Genomic DNA, 24395 nt, shown 5'->3' on the forward strand with positions numbered 1-24395 from the left:
CCGGTCATTTTAGATTTATATGAGATGAAAGAGTTAAGGTTTTGGGTTGAAGGCCCTTTACTTAACTTGAGTCAACTATTTGATAATTATCACTTTGCCATCTTTTGAATCTGAATGCAAATACTCTAAATTGACTGCTATACTTCGTCATATTGCAACAGTGACTATAGTTCAAAGGTACCTTATCGGCTATAACATGTTTTGGGTTGTCCTATAGTCATGAACGATGCTATAGAAATGTTTTTTCTTCATACTTTAGTCAAATGTCAGGATTGTTAAAGACTAATGTTGCTTACTTTTATGCATCTTGTTTGTTGTCCTTGACATGTCTAAAACATTGAGGATTTTTTAATATGTGTTGCTAATTGAGGTACAATATTTTGGAACTAACATAAATGGAGCACAAGCCATGTTCCCTCCTGCTTAGACGGCACAAAATTTCCACATCTCCTGAGGTTGTAACTACAATAGGGCATATTCATAATGATTTATGCTGAATTGTTTAAATAGCAAATTAATTCGCCATACTTTTTTTGAGTACTGTGCAAGGTTCTAGCCTTCATAATACAAAAGTGATATACAATAGAACTAGAGAAAAAACAGCAAAAGAATTAAAAGAACGTGATATCAGAGCTAAAGGGATATGCCTTGGAAGCTTGACCCTGGGTGCACTGCATTGTACCCTCCTTCAAGAACCAAATATTGGAAGCAGATTTCAAAGTAGTGCCCCATTATATATAACAACATTCAATGTTCTCGGCATGTATCTGTCAGCAAGGGCACAAAGTCTGCAGTTTTTTTCTCTAAGAAAAAAAAAATTTGTGTCAAAGATTTGTTTAAATGCATCTCTATTCCTCCAACAATCATCTATTTGCTTCATGGGCTGAGTTCTTGATGATCAACATGGGGTCAATGGGCGAAAGAGCCTCATTTCTGTGCTGTATCTTTTGGCTTCTATGTCTATGTCTCTAAGCTTCGTTATGCCAGAAAGAGGTACTGCTCATACGAGATGTCTCCTTATATGGTGTTGCAACGTTTGCAAGTAAATTGCTAAAATTGGAGAACAACTCAGCCCAACCTGAGCTACACATCTTCCGAACTATTTTCAAGAAGATACCATTTCATCCATCAAGCCCACAACTTTTCCCGACATTTCACAGTTGATCAAGAATTCTTCCCCACTCACATAATCTTGAGAGGCAATGTATATGCTGTCCCAAATGGCTGTATGAGGAAGACAGTGTGGACTTCAATTTCGGGCCAACTGATTCAGAAGGGAATGAACAAACTCATTACATGCAGTTACGATTCAGTCTTCGTCATTAGCCCTAGGGGGAAGTTTCTGAATAACCTCTGTTTCATAAAAAATTCAGACTAAGCACAGAGGGAAATCCTGTCCCAAAGGCGAATTGAAAAAGTAACGATTGTTCATATTGGAGGTAAGGAACAAGGTCAACTTGTCCTTGATGTTATACACTCGAGATCATGAGGTGAGTGTGCTCTATTGTTTTACCCTTTGACCCATGACCACCTTCCAAATCAGGGCTTCGAGTGCTAAGAATCTCTACCTGGAAAGTTGTGTTAAAAAAAATTTGGAGGCTGTAATCATTCTACTGCCAAAGGTGGTGCAGCCCCAGAAGAAATAATCCAGAAATTCAGGAGCAACGTCATCTTACAGGACTTGAGTTGGAAAAGACTGTACAATACTCCAGTTGAGTCTTTCAAGTAAATCTAGGTTTATTGGATCATGAGACACCAGTGCTTGGCCCTGACAGACACAGTCATCCAGTCATATACTGAAGATATGGTCTCAACCTGTCCTGTGCAAGGTGGGGTGAGTTTTCACATGGACAGGGAGATGATTCCTGCTGTAACATCAATCAAAAACCTAACAGTGTGTAACAAATAGCTGAACTTGCATTACTGTAAAATCACCGATCTCAGAAAATAGTGACCTGCAAACCTACATGGAAAAAAGGTTTTCTGTTTGCTGTAGGCTGAAATATTTGGGAAAGGCAGAGAGAGAAGGAATAGAGGTGTGGGCTGCAGCTGCCAAAACTTTTGAGACTCATTCCTTGAGCCCTGTAGTTGTTCTGGTCTAGCGCCAGTGAATCACAAAACACTCCTGCCTTCCTCAAGCTCTTGTTTTGCTCTTCAGCTTCCAATGTTTCAGCTTCTTAACACAATGAACGCCATGCCTGCTGCTGACTGAATGAGCTGTGTAATATTCCTCACAGGGGCTCTCATCTTCCCATGCAGGCTTGGTTTGTTGCATATACTAATGCCACCCCCTCCCCGAAACACCCTCTCCGCCCACTTCCCCGCTGCCTCGTTTGGTGCTGCACGAAGCCCAGTGGCCACAGCCATCGCACGAGAACGTGCTCTGCCATTTGACCACGATGGGATTAGGAGGAGAGCAAAAAGCAAGCAAAGTGGACTGAACCATCCCTGGAGCTGCAAGGGGGGTGTCTCAGAATACAGTCGAGCTGCAAGCTGTCTTTTGCCCCACTGTTTCTTTCAATCTGGCACCACCGCACAACACCTCCACCCGCACAAAGGATGGATAGCTTTCCGACATCACTAGCGTGACTAAAGTGCAAGCTGTTGCTGAAGGAGGGAGGCTGATGTGGTGCTAAGGCGCCATTCTCCATTGCAGCAGCGCATCCTGCCTTGGCCATGGGATGCTGTCTGCAGAGGAAGGCAGGTGCCCATGATGAGATTCAAGCGCTTTGCTCAGCAGGGTGAAGAAACTTCGCTTTTAACTCTGTAAGTGCTAAGTGCATATGCTGGTACTGTGGTATGTTGAGCATCTTTGCCTGTTATTCAGTGCAGAGGTGAATTATTTCAAGTTAGATTTGCTGAAAAAATGTAGTTACTCTTTCTGATGGAGACAGAAAAAATATGTTAAAAATCATTTGGTTTCTGCATCAGTGTGCAACTGGAATATCAATAAGAGAATTGGGTTTACAGGGCAGCTGTATAGTGCATTGTTCTTGAGATTAAATCCATTTGATTCTCTCCACAGAGAGCATCTTTTGTGTGCATTGTCCCCTCTTCACTTGTCATGTTAGATGCATATTTTAACACAAGACACACTGAGCAATCTCTTTTGTATGTTATTTCAAGTTTGCATCATGTATTCTACTGCAAGCATGTCCGAAATTTGCATTTTCTCATGAAAGCAGCAATTTATCTTTTTTTTTGTGGTTGCAGTAATTTTCTTGAACAAGGATTATAAGGGATTACTTAGCTGTCTGTGAGGTAAGAAAAGGCAATCAATGAAAGCCTGAAAGAGGCAGTTCAATTTTGCACATTCAGCAAAATGGGCTGATGGTGCTGTACTGTTACAAAGAAGCTGTGCAAGTGAGCAGGTTTTTTATATATATTTCAAGAGAGACCTCTGTTTTATATTAAAATATGTTTGCTTTCTTGCTCGCTCTACACTCGCAATTGCTACCAACGTGAAAAGCGGAGATGACCTACTGCAATAATATATAAGGGGATACCGGTATTGCTAAAATTGAATTATGGATAAGTATATCTTTACCGTAGCCAATCCAACCTCTGACAATGCTGTTGGTTCCACAGGTACCAATTATTCCAAATGACAATCTGGATGATAAGAATTTCTAGATATAAAGACCAAGGTCCATCTTGTTCACCTTCTACTATATTAGCGGTCATTAGATACAATGACATTAAAGTTGCTGACTAATCATGGCAGTCTCTAACAAAGTCTCCATCAAACCCAGAAATGATCTATTCTTGGAGATCCACAATTACAGCCTAACCTGTTTGTCCCAGGCATGCTATACCATCTGTATCTCATTCTGTGCACATGAGCCTGCACAATGCTGATCGAGAGGCTATTGCATTGTAGAGGTTATTACAAGACCAGCCATCTTCCCACCTGACATGTTCTCACATAATCATTTTATTTGGATTTTATTTCCCCAATATTTAGCCAAAAGTCAACTGTAACATCCCAAACATGCCTAAAATAGCAACTTCAGTGCCAAGAAGGAAATGAATCAGACAGGAATTTCCATTCTGAATCATCAATCTCACGCGACTTGTGGATTTATTTACAAACCCATAAGAATTTTCCATGTGAATTGTTAATGAAGTGGGATAGTGATATAGTTAGTTTACTTACGACATGCTACGAAAAATACTCTCTATAGTGGTTAACCACTAACACTGAGGTTTCTCATTAATTCTTTTACAACTGCAGGATGCTGCTTTCAGAAGAATGTCAAGTGTTTGAGTGTTGTTTAAACTGCACTCATCCAAACAAAGTGAAGAATATGCTTCTGACATGACTTGTAAATGGAGAAAGTGCTTTGTTATGACAGGAGTGCAAGTCTCATGCTTCAGGATAAGCAGCCCTGATATTGTAGCCACAGCATTTATACAGTTGGTCCAGCTTTCTGGTAAATAGTGACCCCAAGAATTTAATGATGAGGAATAGCAATGTAAATTAGGATAGGTGGTAGACAGTCTCTCTTCCTGGTACTGGTCATTGCTTGGCACTTCACCTACCTCTTATCACTCCTTATTCATTTTGCTCATGTGGGCAAGAACTGCTTCATTTGCTGAACAGTGGGAAATGGAATTGGACATGTAATGAGGGGCTTCCCATTTTTGACCTGATGATGGGAGAAAGTGTGTGAAGATGGTTGGGCTTAAGACATTGCGCCAAGAAATTCCTGAAGTAATGTCCAGAGACTGATCTCCAACAAAAATATCACCTTCATCTGAACAGTTTTTCTTATTCTATTTTATTGAGACCATCAATAATTTATTATTTCCAATTCCACTTCAGTGAGGTCTTAGAATTCAGAAAAAGAGTGTTTTTGTGAGATAGTAAAGTCTCCAGCACCTGCCTTGTTGCACGAAAAAATATGAAATCCTGCCATTATTCTCTCTATGGCATTGCTCACCTGCATTGGCTAAGAATCGATTAGGCTTACATTGCAAATCATAATGGCAATGCACTTTACTTTTCCTATTAAAGTATAGCTCTTCCTGTTCTTTTAGTAATGATATACTTTAAATTAGTTTAGCAACAGGAAATCTCATTTACAAAACCAACAACCATTGAACCTTAGGATACTGCACATCGCAACATACACTGTTCAACCACTCCATCTCCAAAAGTGCCTTGTTGATAGTACTTAACAAAAATATGTTTGGATTACCCACCCAAATCTACCCAGCCCCACTCAGATCATTGTCCATTTTACCAATCCACTATGCACGTTGGACTGTTTTGTTAAATTAACATGGGTGCTTTGAGTGCTGATGTTGAGATACCCAGGCTGATGGAGGACATGTTTCTGTTTTATTGCCAATTTTGCTTTGACCATAGGCTTTTGTTGCTAGAATACTTAGTGAGAAGCTGTACATAACCACAACTCTGAATGTTGGGGATTTACCAAAAAGAATGTTTTACAGAAATATGGACACTCAAGTTAATTGTGAAATTTTGGGAAATTTTACCCCAATTGATTTTCCTGTTCCTTTGGATCTTTTGTTATTTGCAAACCACAAGTCTTCAATGCCTTTTGTTCCAGGTAAAATAGATTGGTCAAGAATTTTGGCTTTAAAGACATCCAACCTTCAAGCTCACTTAAGAGTGACCCGAGTAGTGAAAAAGCCAAGAGCTTCTCCAGTTTGCTTATCTAAACCCATTATGAGTCAAATCCTCCATGGCAGGAGATATAGAAAACTGGAGCAAAGTGGTTCTAAGATTCTGGAGATGGACATTGTTGAAGGCCCCAACGTATTTAAAGTTCCTCTTGAAACAACTTAGAATACAATGGATAATGTAATTCATATGACCTTTACAAAAATACACCACATTTGGCCTTGCTAAATTCTGTCAAGATCAAAGCTTGAATTATATAACTCAGAGAAGTTAGTGTTTATTCAGAATTCTAATAATGCAATCATTTCTTGAAAGATGCCACTTTCTTTCAGTAAAACACTTCAAAAAAGTCTCAGTGAGACTCAAGTCAATATGTACTAATATGAAAAAAACCTTCTGAGAGATTGTAACTGGAAATTATCAGTGTTTTCTAAGACTTAGTTCAGTACAGCTAATGGGTGTAAGATACGTTGGTTATGACTGAAGGAAAAATGCTTGGAGTCACTTAGCTCGTTAGTCAAGGGTGTTTGCTAGGATATACCATCTTTAATTACCAACAAAGTTAACTTAAGAATACACATGAATTAGAATATGATGCACCCCACGATGTAATTACAATCATATGACAGAATAAACAGAGGTATCTACCTTAAATACAGTATACAAACAACATATACACATTTACACATTCCCATTGCCAAAGAAATGGAATATTACACCATGTGTGGCAGGAAAGGCACCATAAAGCCCACCTGAGCACATCAGCTCGTTTTAGGCCCGTTATGAGAATATACCATGGAAGCCATTGAGGTGCATACACTCAGCACAACGACAGCAGAATGACAAAGTGTGTGTGTGTGTGTGTGTGTGTGTGTGTGTGTGTGTGTGTGTGTGTGTATAAGGAGTGTGTTTACTGGGAGCACAAAATCTATGATATTTCAGTTGCCCTCAAATGCGGCTTAAAGACATTAACACACAAGTGCCACTACAAAAGCTCAAAAGATTTTGCTATATATATTAAGATAGTTCTAACATAAATTATTGATAATCAATTTTAATCTGCTTGTAAACAAATAAATAGGAAAAGCAATTCAATACATTGTTCCAGTGAGAATATTCTATGCAAAGGAATATTTTCACACAACTGGAAAGAAGAAGATATTAATTTTTTATTTGTAGCATAATTTACTTATTGTTGTGGAAATGAAATTAATTATGAATGATTACTCTGTATATTATGCAATTACAGTCCTGTGCAAAAGTCTTAGGCACAGATATATATTGCTAGGGTGTCTAAGACATTTGCACACTACTGTACAGTAGTAATTTTATGTATTATACTGTACTGCTGCAGCTAAATAAACAAATTTCATGACATTTGTGAGTGATACCCTCTGGGCCATACCCTCCAAATATCCAGACCTGCCTCTCGGTTTTTTTGCACTACCTTACTTTCCCTTTTCTATTTATGATTTGTAATTTAAATTTTTAATATTTACTATCAATTTGTACTCCAGGGAGAACGAAGAGCAGAATCAAATATCAGTGTGATGATTGTACGCTCTAGTATCATTGTTTGGTGACAATAAAGTATAAAGTATAAAGTATAAAGTATGTGATGATGAACCTGATTCTGATATGGGTCTCTACTGTGGACTGAGAGTGGAAAGGAGCCAAGGAGAAGGGAATCATGGTTGGGAACAGGGGAAGTGAGAGAGGAGGGAGCAGGAAGCACCATAGAGACATTCAGTAATGATCAATAAACCAATTGTTTGGAATCAAATAACCTTGTCTGGGGTCTCAGGGCTGGGTGTCTCTGCACCCGTACCATGCCCCTCCCCTGCCCCTGGAACTCCTCTCTGCCATCTGCTTCACACCCCTCTCATGGCTTTCCACCCTCTCCATTGCCAACAGCCTTTTCTCCTGCCAGATTTACAAATTTGCTCTTCACTCCACGTTGACAAATATAGTACTATGCAGAAGTCTTAGGGACCCCAGCTACATATATGTGACCAAGACTTCTGCACAGTATGTCATAACTAGGTCTGCAGGTTGGCTTTTTTATTAGATAGATACTTTATTGATCCCAAGGGAGAATGCACAGATATACAATATTAGAAGAGAAGTAAGAAGGAATCAAAAATAAATTACCTCAAACAGTCCAACATGAGGGGGGTCATCACTTCCCCAGCTATAGGTTGACTCATTATAGAGCTTAATGGCTGAGGGGAAGAAAGACCTCATATAGTGGTCTTTGGACCAGCGCAGTTGTCCTAGTCTATTACTAAAAGTGCCCCTCTGTTCAGCCAAGGTCGCATGCGGAGGGTGAGAAGCATTGTCCAGAATTGCCAGGAGTTTCTGTAGGGTCCCTTGTTCTACCCCAGCCTCCAGTGTGTCCAGTTTGTCTCCTAGAACAGAGCCAGCCTTTCTAATCAGTTTATTGAGCCTATTGACATCACCTATGTTGATACCATTGCCCCAGCACACTACCGCGTAGAACATTGTACTGGCAACAACAGACTGGTGGAACATGTGAAGGAGAGGCCTGCATATTCCAAAGGACCTCACTCCCCTCAGGAAGTAGAGGCGATTCTGACCCTTCTTGTACACTGCCTCTGTGTTGGTGCTCCACTCAAGTCTGTCATCCAGGTGCACCCCAGGTACTTGTAGATCCTCACCACAGCCACGTTCTCGCCATCAATAGTAACAGGGAGCAGTGCAGGCTTAGTCTTCCTAAAGTCCATCACCATCTCTTTTGTCTTATACTGGTTATACTAGTTACACAGTTTTTAGGTAATTTTCAAAAGAGGAATATGGTTATCTGTTTCTACAACTGAAACTGTAATTACTAACTAGGATATAGTTAGATATGTGCAAAAAAAAAGGGGATCAGAAGGGGATGCAAGAGTTTGGTCTGCAGTAGCCCCAGAAGAATGAAGAATTACAAGGATGGAGAAGTACTGGTTTGTTTAGAAATTGTGATTACAGAGGATTGAACTTGGAGAGGAGACTGATTCATGCCAGAGCACAAAAGATTTAGTTACAGCTGGGAAGAAAAATCAGACAGAGGTGAGATGGCTTTTCAGCAGACTTGAAAGAAAGGGAGATACTAAGAGGAAAAGGCAAAACTTGCTGATTAATTTCCAGATTTACTGAAGGGAGAAATTACTCTATGGAGAGTACTGCTGCAAATATAAGAATAAGTTTTGACTGAATTAAAATGGAAAAGAGAGTGAATTTTAGCCTGTTTCTTGTTGCAGATATTTTAGTGTTTTTTAAAAATGTATACTTGTGATTACTTCGGTGTCAGTTGAGAATCAGTGAGTGTCATGTCCTATTTCTGATAAAGGTTTTTTTTTTGCAGTACTTCACTCTTACCATAGAGCTTCAACAACACAGAGCTCTCTTCTGGGGATTCCTTCTGAATTGGGCATGACCTCTTTCAGTTCTGAAGCTGAAGATACCTCTCTGAGGTATCTTTGAACATGGGATGGTCATTGGATATCAGTAACTATAGGATGCTGAAAGAGTAACTCTTGATCCAAAGACAAGAAGTTCTAAGTTTGACCAAACCGGCAGATGGAGACAGATACACTGAGATATATTTAGACGGACGTTTAAAACACCAAGTTGTAGAAAGCCATAAGCTGGATCCTGGTAAAAAGTAATTTGTGCAGTTTGGTACTTGATGGCTGACACAGTCATGGTTGGTTGAAGAGCATGTTTCTATGCTAGATGACTCCCTGAACATCCTCCTGGCTCCTGGAACTTTAACTTTATGGAGCACAGGCACTCCTCTGTTCATCCAAGGTGGCATGCAGAGGGTGAGAAACATAGCTGATATTAAACATTCAGATGATATTACAGGGCTTTAATATCATCTGCCAGTTTAGTTAATCAATGTTTCCATCTGGTGATAATTCATACAAAGGCTGATTTCAAATGGAAATTTAGTGCAAAGACTTCAGACCATGGAATTGTATATACATCAATATGTACAATCCAAGAGCTATAGGAACATTGGGCTAGATTTGCAGGAGTGCAGCATTTTACAAACCTGACCAATTAGACATGTTCATGCACATTTAAGTTTAAAACATTGTCTGGAGCTAATAATGGCGCAGTAGATACAGAAGAGCATCTGAGAAGTTATTGAACTTTAAGACTATCAGTGTAATCTTTAACTCATAAATAGAAAAAGTACTGATGAAGAGTGAGGTAGTTGAATCAATGTTAATTCAGGTGTGAAAGAAAATTAAAGAAAGCAAATAAAAGAATAGATTGTGAGCGAAAGAAGATACATCAGAGAACATAAAGCAAGAAGATACATAAAGTGTAGAACTCATCTGGGAGTGAAGCATCACAGGCATTCATAATGTTAGGTTTTGCCTTGTAGGAAGTGAAGGCCTACAAATCTTGCCAGAGCTGACGTGCATCTGATTTGTCTCTAACTGAAATCAGAATTGTTTTTTCACTCTTAAAATATCCTTGCATAGGTTGTACCTGAATTTCCTATATAGTTCTGGATCACCGGTCTAAAATGCCATAGATCTACCCCTCAGCAGACTATATATCTTCTGATTCATCCACAGCTTTTGGTTAGGGTACATCCAGTATGTTCTCAAAGGCATGCACTCATCCACACAGGTCTTGGTGAAATCAATGGCAACTGTGGGCTATTCATTCAGATTCAAAGATGAATCTCTAAATATTTGTCCAGTCCTCAAACTAAAAAGACTCCTGTGAAAGTTCCTCCCCCTCCCTTGACCATATCTTCTTGGTCCTCACTGCTGGTGCTGAGGAGTTTAGTCTCTGCCGGTACACTGGGAGTAGGAGTACGGCCAGGTGATTGGACTTTCCAAAGTGTGGGCATGGGATGGTACAGTACGTGTTCTTGATGGTGGTTTAACAGTGATCGGGTGTGTTGCCTTCTCTGGTTCCCTATGGTGATATGCTGGTGGTAGTTATTTAGAGATTTGTTCAAGCTGGCCAAGTTGAAATATCCCGCAATGAAGGCATGAGGGTTCACTGTTTTGCAACTGTTGATCATGGTGCTCAGCTCCACCAGTACCTGCCTGACGTTGGCCAGGGATGGAATGTACCTCATGGAATGAAGATGATGAGTGAATTGTGAAGCATCCTCCACCTCCTCTACCTTTAAAAGACTGAGCTGTCCTTTTTTTTTTACAGTTAATGGTGACGCCCTTGGGCTGCAGTGGTGCATCCAAAATGGTGGCATTGAGCCATTTTTCTGTGAAGCAAAATACTCCGATGTGCCTCTGGTGCTGAAATCTTGCTCTGAGGTCTTCAATTTTATTTTCCAAAGGCTGTACATTAGCCAGCCAGGATAGTCAGGAGAGGAGGTCTAAGGCACTTACGTTTCAATCATACCTACAGATCAATGTTCTCTCTAATTTTTTTACAGCTGCACAGACCAAATATTGCTCTGTGCAGGAAACTTTTACATGGCCTGAAAACTGCGTAGCACCTTAAGTGTTTTTTTTAAATGTGCATACTATGAATATTTAGAATGAAAATTTAAAAATCACATACGTTTGATTTTATATATTAATTGAAGGGTATAATGAAATACAGTACAACAAAGGAAATCTTCCACGTTTTGTAAACTTTTTCTCGCCTGCCTTAATTCCAGCTGTGTGGCCGCGCACCCATGCAGATTAGAGCGAACTGTGCTGCAGACCAGTTTGCCTTGTGCACTTCCTTTTTCTTAAAGGGAAACTGCACTCACGACTGTGTTCTGTAGTCCGGGGTCAACTAATTTATCCATCTATTGTATCCAATGCTCCCGGTGCGGCCCCCTCTACATCGGTGAGGCCCAATGCAGAATGGGAGACCGCTTTGTTGAGCAGCTTTGCTCTGTCCACTGCAAAAGGGACAACCTCTTGGTGGCTACCATTTCAATTCGACTTCCCATTCTCATTCTGATATGTGTGTCCATGGCCTTGTCTACTGCCACGATAAGGACAAACTCAGGTTGAAGGAGCAATGCCTCCTATTCCATCTAGGTAGCCCCCATGCTGAAGGCAAGAACATCAATTTCTCCAACTTCTGATAGTTTCTTTCCGCCTCCCTTGTCCTCTCTTTTCCATTTCCCATTCTGGTTACTCTCTCACCCCTTTTCTTCTCCTCGCCTGCCCATCACCTCCTTCCAGTTCCCCTCCTTCTTCCTTTTCCACCACCCACCATCTCCTCCTATAAGATTCTTTCTTGTTAAGCCCTTTGGTTCTTCCTCCTATCCCTTTCTAACTTCTTACTTCATCCCTCCTTCCTCATCCACCACCTTCCCTGTCATCTGGTCTCACCTAACACCTGCCAGCTTGTGCTCCTTCCCCTCCCCCCGTCTTCCTGTTTTAGCTTCTATCCCGTTCCTTTCCAGTCTGTCACGGCGAGAGCCAAAACAACCAACGCCTATTGGTCAGCTGACAACCAATCCCAGACTGATTTTCACTAATTGATCATTGTTCCAATCAATGTCTTGAAAGTTCTTGGATAAACCATTTAAATGGCCGTGCTTTGGGATGCACAGCTGAAGTTTGAGTTTTGAGATTTTGTAGTTGTGTGATTTTACTGAATAAAGGAGTATTTCGAGTTTGGTGTTGTCCTATCAACTAGGTTTGGGTTTCGTTGGTAGCTATGGGCAGCGTACACAACTCAGACCCAATGAAGGGTCAACTGTTTATTCTCCCCCCACCCCACCATGGACGCTGCCTGACTGGTGTGTTCCTCAAAAATTTTGTGTGTGTTGCTCAAGATTTCCAGCATCTGCAGAATCCCCTGTGGTTGGGGGAAGAGGGCTACGAAGGGGAGAGTTGGTGGGAAGTACATCACAGGATGACATGCTGCCAACATCAGGACAGTGCTGCAGCCTGGAGCTGCAGATCACTAGACCCCGGAGCTGTTGGATGCAGCAAACATCTACGGCAAGGTGATACAACGTCCCCATCCTCAGCCAGGAACTATGTAGTACACCACTCCCACGTGCAACAGATGTCACATGGGTGTGGATCACAGACATGTGAATACTTATGCACAGCAACAATGAATCACATGCCTTGCTTTGTTGTGTGTGCAGTGATCTCACTGATCTACATGGACTCCCTGAAATCTGCTCCCTAAAGGTCAGCAAGATTGACTTGTCTTAAACCCAGTGTCTTTGTGCTTGCCCAAACAATTCAACTCCTGGAAGAATTTCCAGTCCATGTTTTTTTTAACTAATCCCAAAATAAAGTCAGATAATGCTGAAAACTTTCAATTCAAGCAGCAGCTGTGGAGGTAATGCATCAGGTCATTGACCTAACTTTAGAAGGAGGAAAATTGAGAAACCCAGCATCTACAGAAATAAATAAACAGTTGATGTTTCGGGCCGGGATGCTTCAGCAGGACTGGGAAGGAATGGGGAAGATGTCAGAATAAGAAGCTGGGTGAGGGGTAGGAGGGCTGACAGAAGGTGGTAGGGGAAGCCAGGTGGGTAGGGGAGGGGGATGAAGTAAGAAGCTGGAAGGTGATAAGTGGGAAAGGCAAAGGGCTGTAGAAGAAGGAATCTGATAGGAGAGGAGAGTGGATCATGGGGTAAAAGGGAAGGTGGAGGGGCATCAGGGGGTGGTGTAGGTAGGTGAGGAGAAGAGCTAAGAGTCCAGAGAGGGGAAATGAAGAAGGGAGAGGGGGAAAATTACAGGAAGTTGGAGAGATTGACGTTCATGCCATCAGATTGGATGCTTCCTAGAGAGAATGAGGTGTTGCTCCACCAGCCAGAAAGCGGCCTCATCGTTTGCAGAAAAGGAGGCCATGGACCAACATGTCAGAATGGGAATGGGATTAGGAATTGAAATATTTGGCCACCGGGAAATTCGGCTTTTTGCCGAGGGAGCTGAGGGGCTTGTCGAAGCGGTCCCCCAGTCTATGTCCGGTCTCACAGAGCCACATCGGGAGCACCGGATACAGTATATGACCCCAACAGATTTGCAGGTGAAGTGTTGCCTCATCTGGAAGGACTGTTTGGTCCATGAATGGACATGAGGGAGGAGGTGAATGGGCAGGTTTGGCACTTGCACCACTTTCAGGGATCAGTGCCAGGAGGAAGATTAGTATGGAGGGACAAATGGACAAGGGAACCACGGAGGGAGCAATCCCTGCGGAAAGTGGAGGAGAGGGTGGGATGTGTTTGGTGGTAGGGTCCTGTTGAAGATGGTGGAATTCTCTACAACTTCTGCCATTTTCAATGAGACCATACCACCTGTAAAAGCATCCTCGCAAACACTGTTGCTTCTGGGAACATGGCTAAAGTGTACAATTTAAAGTAATCTCTTGCCAGTACAAACCTTTAGGGCAAATGCCCCCAACCTTTTCTATGTCCGAGATCCTTCCCATTACCCGAGCAGTCTATGGGCCCCACTTTGGGATCTCCTGCTTTAGGGGGACGTGGAAGTGATGGCAAAAAGAAGCTTCAGTTGCCTGCAGAGTGACTGATATCATATCTTGGAAAGGATGACCAACAATGAGCAATAAGCTTTGCATTTTCATGAATGAATTGAAAGGCTTTTCTGTTCTATGTAGATGTGACAAATATCTCAGCAGTGACAGGCTTCCAGGTGTTCTGTTACTTGTGTGAAACACTATCATTACTCAGTTCTGGTTGCTATGGACTTGAGTTACAAGTCATGTTCTACGGTGGAAGAGCATCATTAAGTCAATACTGCCTCGTGGGAAATCCACAATAATGTTCAATGACAGGTCCAAAGCTATTTGCAATGGTAGCCATTTACACCATTATATAAATTTAATGAGTCTCAGCCACAAAGCAAACGTGCTTCTTGTTGTTCAATGGACATACAGTCCTTTGTTAGCACATGAAGTCAAATGTGTCAAAATTAGGATGCTTCAGCCATTCATCTATGATGGGAACTCTGCCTCTTTTGACAATCTTATCAATTTATTTCACTAATTTGATAAATAGTTTTATTAAATCAGGTATAATTTTGAAGTGATGGTGGAAAGTATAGTGGTAGGTTTTCATACAGAGCCATCAGGGATGGTAACAGAGGCAGATGCCTTAGGGGCATTTAAGAGACTCTTGGATGGGCACTTGGATGATAGAAATATGGAGGGCTGTGTCAGAGGGAAGGATTAGATTGACCTTAGTGGAGTTTAAAAGGTCAGCACAACATTGTGGGACAAAGCCTGCACTGTGCTGTAATGTTCGACATTCTATGTTCTAAGTTTCGGGGTTTTTCTCTTTTGAAGTCACTAACTCTTTTAATTGGAATGTGGGTTCACATACCAGTAACCCTGATAAGATTTTTAAAGTTGTAAAGCCTGAATTGAAGTGCATCTCTTTCTCTCACCCAAAGGAAACGGCACGTGGGAGGACTTTCAGTAGATTCTGAAAACTAATTCTGGCTTCCAGTCCCCTTCATTCCCATTCTCTGTGCTTTAACTGACAGTGGAACAGGACATTCATGAGGGTGCCTATGAAAGAATGTACTTGATAATTCAAAAGACACAGCCTGATTATGTCATTGGAACAGCACAATATAATTGACCTCAATAGCCTAGTAAAATGAACCATGATAAGAGCTGCTGATTTGCTATTAGAGGCCTGAGGAACCTTGAAGAGTCAATTAAAAAAGCTGCATTCCCTTTTGAGATAGATTTTGAGAAATGAGTGCACATGGTCATTCAGATGGTGTTTTCACAAAACATTCAATTGTTTTGTTTTGGGGGGGTTAAAAGGGGTTGATTACCTAAATGAATTGTAGTCTGGGAGTAAAGCACTCAGCAACCGAACAAAATATTATGAGATAAGAGCAAGACTTACCCAACTGATTCCCTGCAGGATTACCTTCTGACTTACTTTCCCCTGGGACCCCGGTGCATACAGCCTTCTACTACAGAAATCTCAACTCCCCCCCCCCCCCGCCTCCAATCCCCAACTCACCAGCGTGGTGCAAAGCTTTAATCATGTCCTTGGTGGTGACACCTTCAAGCAACCCAGATGTTCATCACTGCACAATAGCTGAGGTTTTGTTACTGTTTTAATACTAATGTTGCCCAGCTGTACCCACTAAATCCCCCACCAGAAAGCCACATTCCACCTCAGAAGTCACCAAACTGTTTCCAATCAAGTGTTCTTCCAAGAGAAATTAGTCCCCAAAATGGAATGGTGCCAGATTCTTCAGGTTGAGGGAGGATTTAGTAGGGAGGTGGATGGGGAAGTCCTGTCACACTAGAATGGTGTGGCTGGAGGAATTGCCTGTATTCAGCTTCAGGCCACATATAAATGATCCATTTGAACAACAGATGTTTCTTTTGTATCTCCAGGAACTTCAGTCTTGGGTTGCTCTTAGCCTGAGGGTAGCTGCTAGGATGGTGTGGGGGAAATGGTCAAGAAGGATAATTCAAACATGAAACGGTGGAAATACTGGAAAGAGAGGAAGCAATCAGAAAGAGTGTCATATTTTGGCATTACAAGAGAGATGGGAAGCTTATTCCAGCTCCTTCTCAGCTTTGTATTGAAGGATTGAAGGAAATATTTATGAACAAATTTACTTGCTCAGTGACATCCTGAAGCAATCACCTTAATGTCCACCAATTAGACCGAACATAGACTGCATTTCCCTGAATGTTGCTGCCTGGTGTTTTTGGTGTTCTGATCAGACCAATTTTGGAAGGGTGCGCTTGAAAACAATTGTTAGAGGCTCTTTGGAGTTCAAATAAGAAGCCAACAACAGTTTCTCTTGTGGTTTCTGAGTGGCTTTATCACTAAAGCAAGAATTGTTCTGAGAACATAGAAAATGAGAGCAGATTCTGCCCAGCACATTGGATACCCCAGTGCCTTTTTTCACCTGTAATTTTTTATGCCTATTGGTTCAGTCAATGAATACAGACAGCATCTTGTGTGAAATCCAGTATCGCAGAGCAGGAAAATTGGTCTCTTTTCTGTGCAGTATGAATTGATATCAGCTGGCTCATCATTGAGATAATAGTCTTCAATGTTCAGGTCTAGGAGAGAAATTAAAGATGTCTTTTGTCACCTAACCTAACAGGTGGGCGTAGCTAGATAATATGTGAGAATAACATTGGGTTTTCCCTTGATGCTCATTGACCCCGATCAGATACCTGCAATAAGTTTTAAGAGGCTCAGTGTCTGTGTCATGGTATTAGTGGAGTAGCCTTTGTCAATCCGAGTTCTGTCTCATCTTGCTGAAGTTCTGAACAACTTATTTTCAGTCTGTCGACCATTACAAGTAATTAATTCCACAAATTAAATTTCTTGGATCAAATCCAGCATCTGTCAGCAAGATGCTTTTGCTTTGGGAAGCAGCCAGGCCTTAACTGTTTAGGCTTTGTCTGGGTAATTCTTCACCAAATAAACAGCTGCTCAAATGGAAGGTTCTTTCTCCTCCCTACAGGGACCAAAATATTTGAGTCTTCACCTTTCAAAGCTGAAGAAGCATTCCTATTTACAGCTCTCACAAATATTTTGTTTCTGGCATTCTGATGTTGACAAGGCCAAATAGCATGTTCCTGCATGTGGCCCCTGAAATGCTACAAAATGTCAGTCCATGGCCTGTTCTACTGCCATGGTGAGGCCATACTCAGATTGGTGGAGCACCACTTCGTGGCATGACCTGATGGCATGTCACTGATTTCTCCAATTTATGGTAATTTCTCCCCCTCTCCTCCTTTTTTAATATTCCCCTCTCACCCCTTCTTTTTCCTCACCTGCTCATCATCTCCCTCTGGTGCTCCTTCTCCTTCCCTCTCTTCCATTTCCACTGCCCTCTCCTGTCAGGTTTCTTCTTCCTCTTCAGCCCATTTACCTTTTCCACCTATCCCCTCCCAGTTTCTTAATCTATTCCCCCTCTCCCTCACCTGGTTTCACCTATCACCTGCTAGCATGTATTCCTTCCCTTCCTCCCACATCTTTCTTCCTTTCCAGTCCCAATAAAGGGTCTCAGTCCAAAACGTCAGCTGTTTATCCCTCTCCATAGATGCTGCCTGACTTGGTGAGTTCCTCCAGCTCAAGATCTGCAGCATCTCCTATATTTAAGATTTATTCCTTAACATTTGAAAGCATGTTGAAATTAATTGCCTGTTCTTCAGAGCTCTTGACTGCTCCCATAGCATTTGGTCTTAGAAGGCTCAACACAGCAAATTGACCAAGGGAAGCCAATCTCTGTAGTTAGTAAATCACTAGCAAGCCAGCTTAGTCCAAGGCAAAAATTAATGAATAAACCCAGTGTCACCCTCTCCACTTTCAACAGCATCCCTATTCCTTTTGCTTGTCGACACGTATTGATGTTGGTCATTCAGGAATGGAAGGAGCTCGCTTGGGCCACAAGTAAGACGTGCATGTCAAGGTGCTTAGCAGGTCCAAAATTGAATACTCTGACCTCCATCTGGTGTCTGACCATTTCATAGCATCCCTGGATATTTCCTGTGCTATTGTCCGGCCTGTTCCTCCAAAGATGGCAGCACAGTGCTATACCGTCAGGAGAGAATATACCTGGGATAATGAGAGAACTGCAGCTCAATTATTGCACTAGTTTCCAGATCTCTAGACGGTTCATCCAAAAATATAAATTTGAATCTCACCACAGCTGCCAGTGAATTTAAATTTAAGTGATGAAATAAATCTGGAATAAATGACAAGTCCTAATAATAGTTTGCATGAAACTCTTTAAAACCTATTTATTCAGTAATGTTCTTCAGGGAAGGACATCTGACATCCATTTGGCTAGACTTCTAGGTCTTTGAAATTTGCTGAGCAAGCCATGGCATTCTGATGGTAATAAGAACCAGTGAATAAATGGCAGCCTTGTCATTGACATCTGCATCTGGTGAAGGAAGAAATATTCAGCTTCTTTAAAGGCCTGCAACATCACATCAAACTCAAGGAAGGAAATCATAAACACAAGAGATTATGCAGATACTGGAAATCCAGTGTAACACAAACAAAATTCTGGAAGAACTCAGCAGATCAGGCAGAACCTATGGAAAGGAATAAGCAGTTGATGATTTGATCCAAGATCCTTCATTGCGATTGAACAGGGTTGAAATGTTTATCAGAAGTGTTAAGTAAATTGTTCATATTTGTTTCCTGTTGTCCTCACGGTTATGGAAACCAGTCTACTGTCGCTGCATGCACTGCATACAGCAACATCCATAAGACCATAAGACATAGGAACAGAATTAGGCCATCTGGGTTTGACGATGACTTGTTTCCAATCCCCCTGATGAGGCCTATGTGAGCACTGCATAGTTTTCCCACAGATAGGGTAGGAGGCACCCTGACAGGCCGGTTACATGGTCAATATGTGGGTTCTTCCACCATTGACAAAGGACTTCTCTGAGCTCCCCATGCGTGTATTTGAAGTTCTCAATGCCATCCCAATTGTTCCTCCTCTACTTTGAATGGTTGTGGACAGAGATTTCCAGGAATATTGAGGATGTTGAACTTTTTCAAGGAGGTTTTCAGTATATCCATGAAATTTTTCTTCTGTTTGCCTAGTTCCCATTTCTCGTGAGAGTCCCCCAGAAATAACTGTTTGGTTTTGCTACATCTATAATTCTGTCATCCTCCCTACAATATGAAAAAAAAACTGCATACATTAACAGAACAGAATTAGACGTAGCTCCGTAATGTCTAATGGCCATTTCTGCCCTCTCCAAGTCTGAATGCTTGAAACCGTAGTAGGCAATTCCAACCCAACCAGGTACCATATCATCAGCCCACTCTCAAATAAGAGGAAAGTAATGGCCAATGAGACTGGCAGTGCTACCAAGCAGCACTTGCTCTACAATAATCCAATCACTTCTGCTTGGCTTGGCTGTGACCAGAACCTTACGGCTTCACCTGGAAGAATTTTAAAATGGAAGAGGAGAAAGCCATATGGTCTCACAAGTCTACCCCAACATTCAGAATGATCATGGCTGATTATATAATCTCCAGTTTACTTTGCTGCCCATATGCCCTATTCTAATTTCCAAACTTGCGAATACGCTATCGATCGGAGTTCTAAACACACCAAACGGCTGAGCATCAATAGTCTTCCAGGATGGAGCATTCCATGGAATTACAATTTCTATATAAAGAAATCCTTCACTTTTATTCCCAGATGGCCATCTCTGTTAATCATATATGGCCAGGGAATGGGGGGAATGAGACTGAAGGCAATATTAAGTAGCCAGAGTAAAACTGAAATAAATTAAAAACATGGAAGCTCTCCACCTATTATGGCACACATCCACTATGTTAAATATTTATTGCCTTCAGCACTGTTGCAGTAGCACTATCGTTCTAGAGTGTGCATTTGACAAAATGCAACAGCTACACCTGCCAAACTCATAAGCTGTAGCATCAAGAAGGATATGACAGCAGTTTTATTAGCATACTGCTATCTTCCAGTCACCACAGCATTTTCAGTCTTATACCAGAGCATAGTAGAAATTCCAAGTTGGTTCATTGCAGAAGCAGTTCATCACCTCATTTAAGCTTTCAAATACAAACTACAAAACCTCAATATACTTTAAACAGTTTTGCAGAATGCAGACACATTCATAAACAGTGCAATCCAGTTAATTGGGACACATCAGGTCCAGTACTTGTTGGCCCAATTAGCCGGTTTCGGAAATGGTTATAAGGCAAAACAAAGACAAGCTACTGTTTAACTGAGTAACATATTATTTCATTTAACTGAAATACTGACAAATTTAGAACACTACCAACGCTACTACAGTATATATTATAAAACTGTGCTTTAGTCCCTTAATAGTTATTGACAGAACAATTCTTCGCTGACATTTTCTTTTGATTGACTGTAAATGAACAAATTCAGTGCAGACTGAATTACCTGAGTGCAGGTAATGACCTACCTTTATTGCCTTCTGCATGAAGTCAAAATAAAAAGCAAAATGATCAAAATCACAGATTTTTGAGTCAGCGTCCACTGGGCCAAATGTTAGCATAAAATAAGCATGCACAACTGGCTCTTATTTAAAAACTGTTTGCTCCATAAGGTCTAATGGCACCTGCAAGCCTGAATGCTTGAAGCCACAGCAGGCAAAATAGTTCTGAATTGTTCTATTTGTGTTTATTTCTTTGGCAACTATTCGTGCCAAAAATCACTGAACACAAGCACACACAAGTGATGCTATACAAAAACAGTTCACTCAAAGCACAGTGTAGTCTAACGGCCACCCAAGTGCACCCAGTTGACACTAATTAGAAACTGCTCAGCAAGTCTTCTGTCCCAATTAGGTGGCATCGTGTCCCAAATAAATGAAGGGAATCCCAGTTATTTTCTCGATTAGTTTTTGGTTGTTTAAGGTTTCTCCCAAACGAGCAGCTGTCCTGATTAACTGATAGCCCAGTTAACTGGAATCCACTGCACGTGCATTTTGCTGAGAAAGCAGGGGATGGTTTCTAGTGTGACAGCTTGTTCAAGGGAGAACAAGAGATTGAATTGTGTGATTGCAGATTTGTTCCTAATATTAATACATCACGTAACGTGTTTAATTTTAGCCAGCCTCTGTTTGAAATTCAATTCTTTGACCTCTAAAGTTAAAGATAATTGTTGCAATTTGGAACTTATTATAGAATGAGATGATTTCCATGCAAAAATCCTGCCTTTTGAAATCATTTTGCCTGCTCTCCAGATGGAAGGTAGTCATGCAGTCCCAGTTTTACCCAGCTGATCTGAGGCATATCTATACAGTTACAAAGCCACAAAAGAGAAGTGACAATTTGGAAGAGAGGTATCTTATTGTTCAGACATCTTTTGGGTTGTTGTTAGCAGTGGTTGGAATAGGATACCACAACATGTTAATGCCGTGGGGAAGGGATGTTCTACATGATTTTTGATTCTCAAGTTGTCTCTGCTGGCTAATACCCAATCATGTACCTAAAACATCTTGGTTTGTTGAAATGGCTAGATAAGGATTATTGTTGTAAAGTATATTGAAAACTAAAACCAATGACCTTCAGTTCACTTAAAATTCAGATACCTGAGGATGCTGGCTGATTCTGTGCAGTTAATGAAGTCACATAATAGTGGATTCCGGTTATTTGGTCCATTGGTTAATCGAGGCAGCTGCTTATTTAGGACGACTCTTAAAGAACAAAAACTAATCAAAATATTCAGGATTCACTTTGTTTATTTGGGACATTATGCTGTTAAATTGGGACAGAAATCTGTGCAGAACAGTTTCTAACTAGTGTCAGTCGCGTGCACTTTTGTGGCCATTAGACACTACACCATGCTTAGAGCAAGTAGTTTTTAACAGCATTGGTTGTGTGTGTTTGTGTTCAAATAGCAGTGACATTTGTCATTGATAGCTGGTGAGAAGTAAGCAGAAAGATAATTCAGAATTACTTTGCTCACTGCAGTTTCAGGTACTCAGGCTTGGAGAATCCAGAAACGGCCAGGAGTGAAAATGAAATGATTTCACTACTTCAATAAGTTAGGAACTATGAAGAATTTGAATATAACAACAATCATCTTGAATGAACATAGAACATAGAAGCCTACAGCACATTACAGGCCTTTCGGCCCACAATGTTGTGCCAACCACATAACCTACTCTAGAAACTGCATTGCGCATAGCCCTCTCTTTTTCTAAGTTCCATGTACCTATCTAAGAGGCTCTTAAAAGACTGTATTGTATCCGTTTCCACCACCGCCACCGCATTCCACACACCCGCCATGCACTGTGTGAAAAACTTACCCCTTACATCCCCTCGGTACCTATTTCCAAGCACCTTAAAACTGTTCCCCATCATGTTAGCCATTTCAGCCCTGAGAAAAAGCCTCTGGCTATCCACACAATCAAAGCCCCTCATCATCTTATACACTTCTGTCAGGTCACCCATCATCCTCCGTCGCTCCAAGGAGAAAAGGCTAAGTTCACTCAACCTGTTCTCATAAAGTACACCCTCCAATCCAGGCAACATCCTTGTAAGTCTCCTCTGTACTCTCTCTATAGTATCCACATCCTTCCTGTAGTGAGGTGATCAGAACTGAACACAGTACTCCAAGTAGGGTCTGACCAAGGTTTTATATAGCTGTAATATTAACTCACAGCTCTTGAACTCAATCCCATGGTTGATGAACGCCAACACACCATACGCCTTCTTAACAAGACTGTCAACCTGCACAGCAGCTTTCAGTGTCCTATGGACACGGACCCCTAGATCTTACTGATCCTCCACACTGCCAAGAGTCTGACCATTAATATTATATTCTGTCTTCAAATTTGGCCTAGTGAAATTAACCACTTCACACTTATCTAGGTTGAAGTCCATCTTCCACTTCTCGGCCCAGTTCTGCATCCTATCAATGTCCCACTGTAACCTCTGACAACTCTCCAAACTATCTACAGCACCCCCAACCTTTGTGTTATCAGCAAACTTACTAACCCACTGTTCTATTTCTTCGTCAGGTCATTTATAAATATCACAAAGAGGAAGGGTCCCAGAACAGAACAATGTTACAGTGAAAATACAGATTTGGAGGATGCCATCCTTGAAAGTATTGCATGAAGCAGTCCATTATCTGCACAGTGTCTGTGCTAATTTTATTCGTTTACAGTCAATCAAAAGAACACAGCAACGTTCCTTTGATTGATTATAATAACCTAGGTACAACTTGTAAATATAGCACATTTAAATGTTTTTAAATCTGTTTGATGACCTTATCTGTATTCTCAAATAACTGTTGAAAGTTGGAGATTTGGTAAATGTTCTATGATGAACCAGTATAAATCCAAGAACCCGTAAAAATCCAAGAACCCAAAATATTTGCCTCTTCCATCTTTGTGCTAGTTTGGATAAATAAATCTGCTCATATATTAGCATCCAACGGCCAGTGGTGGCATGGCATTCACACCGGACTTCAAAGTAAGTGGTGTTGGGTTCATATCTGGCCAGCAACTTGCATGCTTTCCATCCATGCTGGGTTGAGCATTGAGCTCGCAACTCAAGCTTGTAAAAAGACAGACAAAATGCTAAAGAAACGGCAAGGTGGCTGCCCAATATGCCACAAGGTGCGGAAAGGAACAACGTGGTGGCATCCACTGTTACTATTTATACGTTAAAGCATTCATTCATTTTCTTTCCATATCCAACCACTGGTAACTGAGCCAAGCTTGAATTCACATTTCCACCGTTTTGAGGGTTATACTTCCAAAAAGCCCCAAAGATTGTTGGATTATGTCAGAAACCTGAGGTTCTTGCAGTTGGCAGATTAAATTTCCTTTTTTTGAGTTGGAGACTTTGGCATGTTAGAAATCCAGCACCTGAGAGAAAAGAATTTTATTTATTGTTTCAGCTGTCAGATGGGACAGCTGCTGCCGGTGACTTCCTTCTGTATGAAGAGCCCCTGAGTGTTTTTCCAATGCAGATTGAGGTTATGATAGAGCCAGTGTTTGCTTTAAAGGACTCTTTAAGGTCTGAATAATCCTTTGAGGATTGAATTTAAACCGATGAAAACATTGTGTGAGAATCTGGATCAAAGGTGAGGGAGTGTAGAGTCAGTAATTAATTGAATAATTCATTGGCAGCAATATATTTCAGGTCTGTAAGTAATATGGTAATTGTCGAATGGAAGTGTCTACATTATCAGACTCAGATTAGTTTGTTACGAATTTTTGTTGCAGGAAGAAACCTCTAATTTCAAAGTAATTATAATAAACAGTGAAATGTTGGACAAATTTAAAGAACCATCAT

General features: G+C 41.1%; 1 protein-coding gene across 4 annotated transcripts in view; it reads left to right on the plus strand.

Annotated features, from left to right (window-relative positions):
• Positions 1 to 24395, plus strand: part of LOC134348131 (actin remodeling regulator NHS-like) — a 469821-nt gene that overhangs the window by 284210 nt on the left and 161216 nt on the right. Inside the window, exon 1 of one of the 4 annotated variants that reach the window (XM_063051057.1) lies at positions 2742 to 2766. The exons of the other annotated variants lie outside the window; for them this stretch is intronic. The gene's annotated coding sequence lies outside the window, so the exon portion shown is untranslated. Of the gene's footprint in view, positions 1 to 2741; positions 2767 to 24395 lie in introns of those variants that run through there. 4 annotated transcript variants of the gene reach the window in all.

This window comes from Mobula hypostoma, chromosome 6 (assembly GCF_963921235.1).
Source record: "Mobula hypostoma chromosome 6, sMobHyp1.1, whole genome shotgun sequence".
Taxonomy (NCBI): Eukaryota; Metazoa; Chordata; class Chondrichthyes; order Myliobatiformes; family Myliobatidae; genus Mobula; species Mobula hypostoma.